The sequence below is a fragment of the Schistocerca nitens genome, chromosome 3 (assembly GCF_023898315.1).
Source record: "Schistocerca nitens isolate TAMUIC-IGC-003100 chromosome 3, iqSchNite1.1, whole genome shotgun sequence".
In the NCBI taxonomy this organism is placed as follows: Eukaryota; Metazoa; Arthropoda; class Insecta; order Orthoptera; family Acrididae; genus Schistocerca; species Schistocerca nitens.
This window is the reverse complement of record NC_064616.1, coordinates 208,783,133-208,791,389: the sequence shown is the minus strand read 5'-3', so window position 1 is coordinate 208,791,389 and position 8,257 is coordinate 208,783,133. Positions and strand designations below refer to the sequence as shown.

Genomic DNA, 8,257 nt, shown 5'->3' with positions numbered 1-8,257 from the left:
GTTCCTTATAATTCTCCGTTCTTATACTATTGTAAACGCTATGGCTGAAGAGCGGCGTAGTGTGCCGTTGCCAACCTACCTGATTTGTACAGGTTTTAAAATAACAATAAAGTAAAAAAAAAATCATCTGGCACACCTGTATCGCTGCAGGGTAGATAGTCTTAGAATAACCCAGTGTAGTCAAATAGATTAACCCTGTCCATGGCAGGGGCATAAACCAATTGGTATAAGCTGCTTTGTTATGTATGATAAAAGGACCCACTAATTAAATAAGGTGGTGGGTTATTGTGTATAACATAATTTTATTGTTCATGAATCACTTGTATCATAATACTTGTTTTCAGTTGTACTAATATCTTGTGTTGTATCAATAAAGTATTTTTAAAAATAAGTAGTGTGTAAGCAGTTTGGTCCCATAATAACTTACCACAAATTTCCAAATTTAGTTTCATCCTTAACTTCCGCGCTCCAGTGTATAGCTAACCGATGGACACACACGAACAGAGTCTACGTGAATCATCGCACGCTGTACCGCAACGATCAGCGATTGATGAGTGGCGCCGGATTTCTGCTCCCTTTACAGACCGAGCGCAGGAGGGAAGAAAATTGGCCGTGCTCATTCTGACATTCGCCCTAAGCGACTTAGGGTAATACGGAAGACCTAAATGTGGAGCACTGGACTCGACTGCAGAAGATTACAAACTGCGAGCAGCAAGTGGCGCGGCGCGGAGAGAGCGGCTGGCTACAAAAGCTGGCGTGGCCGGGCTCCGCGCTCAGTCGCTGGCTACGCGTCGCACAAGCCGCACACAGCAGCACTACCGCGTATCCGTCGGAAGGCCGCCTATCTACTCCCTCCACGTGAGCTTCTTAAAAAATATTTTCTTTTGCAATCTGTGTTATGCCGCTGCGTTTCTAACCGCTTCCGTGTTAATATTCCCCTTAACCCTGTCCATTAATATCTCACAAAACGGCATGGCTGTGTCGCTTTTTTTTCGTCTTATTTATTGCGATTGTTTATTAGTTGTAATCCATTTGTATCTAGGTTTGTAAAAACGAGAAAATAATTCTCTTAGTTTTTTATATGTGTGTGGAAGTACTCCTCAAAATACAAGTGATAAGTATCGTATAATGTTGGTCATCGAAACTTTGCATCTTACAAGGGAACCTCGCCACCGCAACCCCCTCAGATTTATTATAGGTTGGCACAGTGGATAGGCCTTGAAAAACTGAACACAGATCAATCGAGAAAACAGGAAGAAGTTGTGTGGAACTATGAAAAAAATAAGCAAAATATACAAACTGAGTATTCCATGTGCATGATAGGCAACATCAAGGATAGGGTGAGCTCCGGAGCGCCGTGTTCTCGTGTTTAGCGTGAGCAGCTGCGGAACGAGAGGTCCTTGGTTCAAGTCTTCCCTCGAGCGAAAAGTTTAATTTTTTTATTTTCAGACAATTATTATCTGTCCGTCCGTCCGATGCGAGGTAACTGCGCCGTAGTATGGGGACACATAATCAACTTCGCTCTCCAAAATTCCAGGACATGTTCAGATTTGCTTGGACATATGCAGGATTTGACGGTCTACACCCGGAAAAATTTGAAAACGTTAAAAACATATGTTTTGACAGAGCACAGGGAAAACTGTGCGACTGTGAAACTGTTGCATTCAGTCCACAAGGAAACCTAAGTCGCGCAAGGTAGAAGAATCTTTTTACCCATTCGCCAAGTGTACAAGTTAGGTGGGTCGACAACATATTCATTTCATGTGACGCACATGCCGTCACCAGTGTCGTATAGAATATATCAGACGTGTTTTCCTGTGGAGGAATCGGTTGACCTATGACCTTGCGATCAAATGTTTTCGGTTCCCATTGGAGAGGCACGTCGTTTCGTCTACTAATCGCACGGTTTTGCGGTGCGGTCGCAAAACGCAGGCACTAAACTTATTACAGTTAACAGAGACGTCAATGAACGAACGGACAGATCATAACTTTGCGAAAATAAAGAAAGTATACTTTTCACTCGAGGGAAGCCTTGAACCAAGGACCTCTCGTTCCGCAGCTGCTCACGCAAACCACGGCACCACGGCGCTCCGGAACCCACATTATACTTGATGTTGCCTATCTTGCGCATGGACTACTCAGTTTGTATATTTTGCTTATTTTTCTCATAGTTCCACACAACTTCTTCCTGTTTTCTCGATTGATCTGTATTCAGTTTTTCGAGGCCTATCCACTGTGCCAACTTATAACTAAATCTGAGGGGGGTGCGATGGGGAGGTTCCCTTGTTAGTCATGTGAAGGCAGAAATCCCACAAATATACGCGAGGAGTTGCATTAAAGTACAACAACTAGTGAAAATTTCGTTAAAACGACAAGTTTCTTTAACGGTTCCTCGTCTTTTAGCTTAACATCAGACAGCATACATTTCTTGTGAAATTGATAAGCAACAAAAGCCAGGTAAATTTAAGACTGCACTGCGTTGCCTCTGTATCGGTCATTCGATGGAACATAATGACACAGAAATTCGTGCACGCACTTGAGCTACTGGGGTAGCGTGATCGAGGAAGCTGCTGAGATTAAATTAGCAAGTCACCTTCGAAGCAGAGGTGGAAATTGTTGCTTAAAATCCGCTTCAACCAAGAGAGGGTCGGAGTTGACTCTACTTACGCATCTGTTATCGACTAATTTTGCACTATCGATAACGTCTGACGTCGTTAGTGTGGTGGCGTTGGTGGTTTACAACGCGTGTTGTGTTTCTACTTGCGTCGTGTTTTGGCTTTCTGGTTGGCGCAGCCTCGGCTACCCGTGCACATCAGTCTCTCGTTTCATTTGTACTTTGAAAATGACGGGGTCTTCTTTCAAAATACCGGCGGTTATCGAAGACGTTACCCAGCTACATTTCCGTAACTGAATTTAACATGCGATGTGCTGGGACAAGTATAATTTTCACAATATACAAATGATTTCTCCTCTGTTATTAATAAACAAATGTAGAACAGGCAAAAACATTCGTTAAATGTCGATTTCTTTGATGTGGAGTCAGTTACGCTACATCGTAAAGAATAGCGGTAAGTCACAGGCTCCAGTCCATCTTCCTGAGTGGCTATTAGTTTGAATACCACCGTAATAATGCAACCACAAAAGTGCCAGAAAATTATGAAAATGTTTATATTGTGTGTGTGTGTGTGTGTGTGTGTGTGTGTGTGTGTGTGTGTGTTTAAATTAATCGTTCGACTAAATTTTCGGGTTCTATTTTTTTTTTTTTTTCGTCATTATAATCTATACTACAATGTAAAGACAAGTCGTTGTTTAAAGCTGTTACCTAGAATCTCGAAAAGTACTTGACCGAGTTACTTCAAACTTTTACACGATACTCTAATGAACATAGGCAACGGCCTTGCCGCAGTGGATACAGCGCTTCCTGTCAGATCACCGAAGTTAAGCGTTGTCGGGTGTGGCAGGCACTTGGATGGGTGACCATCCGGGTCGCCATGCGCTGTTGCCATTTTTCGGGGTGCACTCAGCATCGTGATATCAATTGAGGAGCTACTCGACCGAATAGTAGCGGCTCCGGTCAAAGAAAACCATCATAACGACCGGGAGAGCCGTGTGCTGACCACACGCCCCTCCTATCCGCATCCTCAGCTGAGGATGATACGGCGGTCGGATGGTCCCGATGCGTCACTTGTGGCCTGAAGACGGGGTGCTAATGAACATAACGACGGACAAAGGCTATGCATACTTTTAATATGGGTCGTATAAAAATAGGGACTCTAACATACACTCTAAGAAAGATGTAACGACGCACGACGAGGAAATTATTCGAATGGAACGGAAATTTGTAGATGTGATGTACATGTACAGACAAACAAATGATTATACTTTCAGGAAAATTGGATGAAATTTATTGAAGAGAAAGAGCTTCGCAAACTGAGCAAGTCAATAACACGTTGGTACATTTCTGCCCCTATGTAAGCTGTTATTCGGCTTGGCATTGATTGTTAGAGTTGTTGTATATCCTCCTGAGGACTATAATGCCAAATTCTGTCCAATTAGCGCGAAAAATCGTCAAAATCACAAGCTGGTTGCGGGGCCCTGCCTGTAATGCTCCACACATTCTCATCTGGGGAGAGAAAATGGCTCTGAGCACTATGGGACTTAACATCTATGGTCATCAGTCCCCTAGAACTTAGAACTACTTAAACCTAACTAACCTAAGGACAGCACACAACACCCAGCCATCACGAGGCAGAGAAAATCCCTGACCCCGCCGGGAATCGAACCCGGGAACCCGGGCGTGGGAAGCGAGAACGCTACCGCACGACCACGAGATGCGGGCAACTGGGGAGAGATTGGGCGACCTTATTGGTCAATGTTAAAAAATATATCGGCTCAACCACTTGTTTATAGTGTAAAACACTAAGACTGACGCATTTCGGAAGTCAAGCTTCCATCATCAGAATAATAAAAAGTAAAAGAACGTGTTAAAACTCGCTAAAATGGAACATGCACAAGGCATGATAAAATTGATAATAAAATTAAAACATCGTGGCTACTTCTCTTGTTGCTGCCGTGTCTTCCAAGGTGCATCTCCACGTAGTTGTCAAAATTGCACCTTGGAAGACACGTCTGCAACAAGGGAAGTAGCCACGATGTTTTAATTTTATTATCAATTTTATCATGCCTTGTGCATGTTCCATTTTAGCGAGTTTTAACACGTTCTTTTACTTTTTATTATTCTGATGATGGAAGCTTGACTTCCGAAACGCGTCAATCATACTGTTTTACACTATAAACAAGTGTTGAGCCGGTATATTTTTTAACATTGACATTCACAACCACGACCTCTCATCCAGTATGGATAAAATCAAACTTATTGGCCAAGGTATGATTTGGCAATTATGAACACAAGCAGCAGAAAATCTTGCTGTGTGCGGGCGGGCATTATCCTTCTAAAATGCAAGCCAAAGTTAGCTTGCCGCGAATAGCAACAAAACGGGGCGTAGTATATCATCGACGTACCGCTATGCTGTAAGGGTGACGCTGATGACAAACAAAGAGGTCGTTCTATGAAATGAAACCGCACCCCAGTGTCTCACTCCTAGTTCTATGAGACTGGTATCCCACCACTGTCTGGGGCGTCTTCAGACACGGCTTCGGCCTGGAATCTCATTGAATGGAAAAGAATCGTCTTCATTGGTGAGTCCCACTTCGAGATGAGGCCTGATGACCAGCTAAGGCGTGTCTAGAGACACATCGGACAGGGTGGGATACCAGCCTAAATGTCGCATGTCATACAGCTCGAGAATCAGGGGTGACGGTGTTCATTCCATTTCATTTCATAGCAGGCTCCCTTTGGCTGTTACTCGCGGCACCATTATATCACAGTGGTACCTGAAACATGTTCTACACCCTGTTTCGTTGCCATTACTGGTAAGACATCCTGGGCTTACATTTCAGTAACATAATGCCCTCCTGCACAAGGCGTGGCACCATTATATCACAGTGGCACCTGAAACATATTATACACCATGTTTCGTTGCCATTACTGGTAAGACATCCTGGGCTTACATTTCAGTAATATAATGCCGTCCCGCACAAGGCGCGGCACCATTATATCACAGTGGCACCTGAAAAATATTATACACCCTGTTTCGTTGCCATTACTGGTAAGACATCCTGGGCTTACATTTCAGTAACATAATGCCCTCCCGCACAAGGCGCGGCACCATTATATCACAGTGGCACCTGAAACATATTATACACCCTGTTTCGCTGCCATTACTGGTAAGACATCCTGGGCTTACATTTCAGTAATATAATGCCGTCCCGCACAAGGTGCGGCACCATTATATCACAGTGGCACCTGAAACATATTATACACCCTGTTTCGTTGCCATTACTGGTAAGACATCCTGGGCTTACATTTCAGTAACATAATGCCCTCCCGCACAAGGCGCGGCACCATTATATCACAGTGGCACCTGAAACATATTATACACCCTGTTTCGTTGCCATTACTGGTAAGACATCCTGGGCTTACATTTCAGTAACATAATGCCCTCCCGCACAAGGCGTGGCACCATTATATCACAGTGGCACCTGAAACATATTATACACCATGTTTCGTTGCCATTACTGGTAAGACATCCTGGGCTTACATTTCAGTAATATAATGCCGTCCCGCACAAGGCGCGGCACCATTATATCACAGTGGCACCTGAAACATATTATACACCCTGTTTCGTTGCCATTACTGGTAAGACATCCTGGGCTTACATTTCAGTAATATAATGCCGTCCCGCACAAGGCGCGGCACCATTATATCACAGTGGCACCTGAAACATATTATACACCCTGTTTCGTTGCCATTACTGGTAAGACATCCTGGGCTTACATTTCAGTAACATAATGCCCTCCCGCACAAGGCGAGATCTCCTACTTCTCGTCTTCATGATTGCCAAACAGTATCTTGGCCGGCAGGGTTGCTACATTACTCCCCAGTTGAGAAAGTTTGGAGCATTATGGGCAGGGCACTCCAACCAAGTCGGGATTTTGGCGATTTTACGAGCCAATTGGACAGAATTTGACATTACAGCCCACAGGAGGTCATCCAACATCTCTATCAGTCAGTACCAAACCGAATAACTGCTTGCAGGGGAGGCATAGATGGCGTCCGCCCCGATAGCTGAGTGGCTAGCCGGCACGGTAGCTCAGCGTGCTCGGTCAGAGGGTTAGCTACCCTCTGTAATAAAAAAACTGAGTGAACGGATCAACAAAGAACCTGAACCGCTGTCATCGAACGTCCGCCACGAACAAATTCATCGACCTACTACTACCAGTCCTACCAGTAAATTCATCGACCAATATAGAGCAAAATGAGATTAAAAAAAAAATAGTGGTAAGCGTGAAGGAATGCCGCACGAAGGAGCCCGGGTTCGATTCCCGGCTGGGTCAGGGATTTTTTTCCGCTCAGAGACTGGGTGTTGTATTGTCCTCATCTTATTCCTCGTGTTGTGTTGTCTTCCTCATCATCTCATCCACCGGGATGGCGACAGGAAGGGCATCCGGCCACCCAAAAAATGCCGACCCTGCGACAGTGCAGGACAAAGGCACAAGGAAAAGAAGTAGAAGATGGGGGCATAGATGGACCAATGTGTTACTAACTTGCTCAGTTTGCGAATCTCTTTCTCTTGAATAAATCAACCTATTTCTCTGAAATTGTAATAATTTGTTTGTTTGTACATGTACATCATATTTACCGATTTCCGTTCCATAAGAATAACACTTTCGCTGTGTCTTTTTTTTATTTTTTTTATGGGACCATTGCTTTTCGCAATATATATATAAATGACCTAGTAGATAGTGTCGGAAGTTCCATTCGGCTTTTCGCAGATGTTGCTGTAGTATACAGAGAAGTTGCAGCATTAGAAAATTTCAGCGAAATCCAAGACGATCTGCAGCGGATAGGCACTCGGTGCAGGGAGTGGCAACTGACGCTTAACACAGACAAATGTAATGCATTGCGAATACATAGAAAGAAGGATCCTTTATTGTATGATTATATGATAGCGGAACAAACACTGGTAGCAGTTAGTTCTATAAAATACCTGGGAGTATGCGTACGGAACGATCTGAAGTGGAATGATCATACAATATTAATTGTTGGTAAGGCGGGTGCCAGGTTGAGATTCATTGGGAGAGTCCTTAGAAAATGTAGTCCATCAACAAAGGAGGTGGCTTACAAAACACTCGTTCGACCTAGACTTGAGTATTGCTCACCAGTGTGGGATCCGTACCAGATCGGGTTGACAGAGGCGATAGAGACGATCCAAAGAAGAGCGGCGCGTTTCGTCACAGGGTTATTTGGTAAGCGTGATAGCGTTACGGAGATGTTTAGCAAACACGAGTGGCAGACTCTGCAAGAGAGGCGCTCTGCATCGCGGTGTAGCTTGCTGTCCAGGTTTCGAGATGGTGCGTTTCTGGATGAGGTATCGAATATATTGCTTCCCCCTACTTGTACCTCCCGAGGAGATCACGAATGTAAAATTAGAGAGATTCAAGCGGGGACGGAGGCTTTCCGGCAATCGTTCTTGCCGCGAACCATACGCGACTGGAACAGGAAAGGGAGGTAATGACAGTGGCACGTAAAGTGCCCTCCACCACACACCGTTGGGTGGCTTACGGAGTATAAATGTAGATGTAGATGTATAAAGTGATAAAGTGGGAACGTTGTTACTAAAAATCGCGAAAAGTT

The 8,257-nt window shown here is 44.3% G+C and overlaps 1 protein-coding gene across 1 annotated transcript in view; it reads left to right on the top strand.

Moving 5' to 3' along the window:
• Positions 1 to 792: 792 nt before the first annotated feature.
• LOC126248160 (organic cation transporter protein) overlaps positions 793 to 8,257 on the top strand; it is a 518,934-nt gene continuing 511,469 nt past the window's right edge. Inside the window, exon 1 of the mRNA XM_049948906.1 lies at positions 793 to 858. The gene's annotated coding sequence lies outside the window, so the exon portion shown is untranslated. The remainder of the gene's footprint in view (positions 859 to 8,257) is intronic.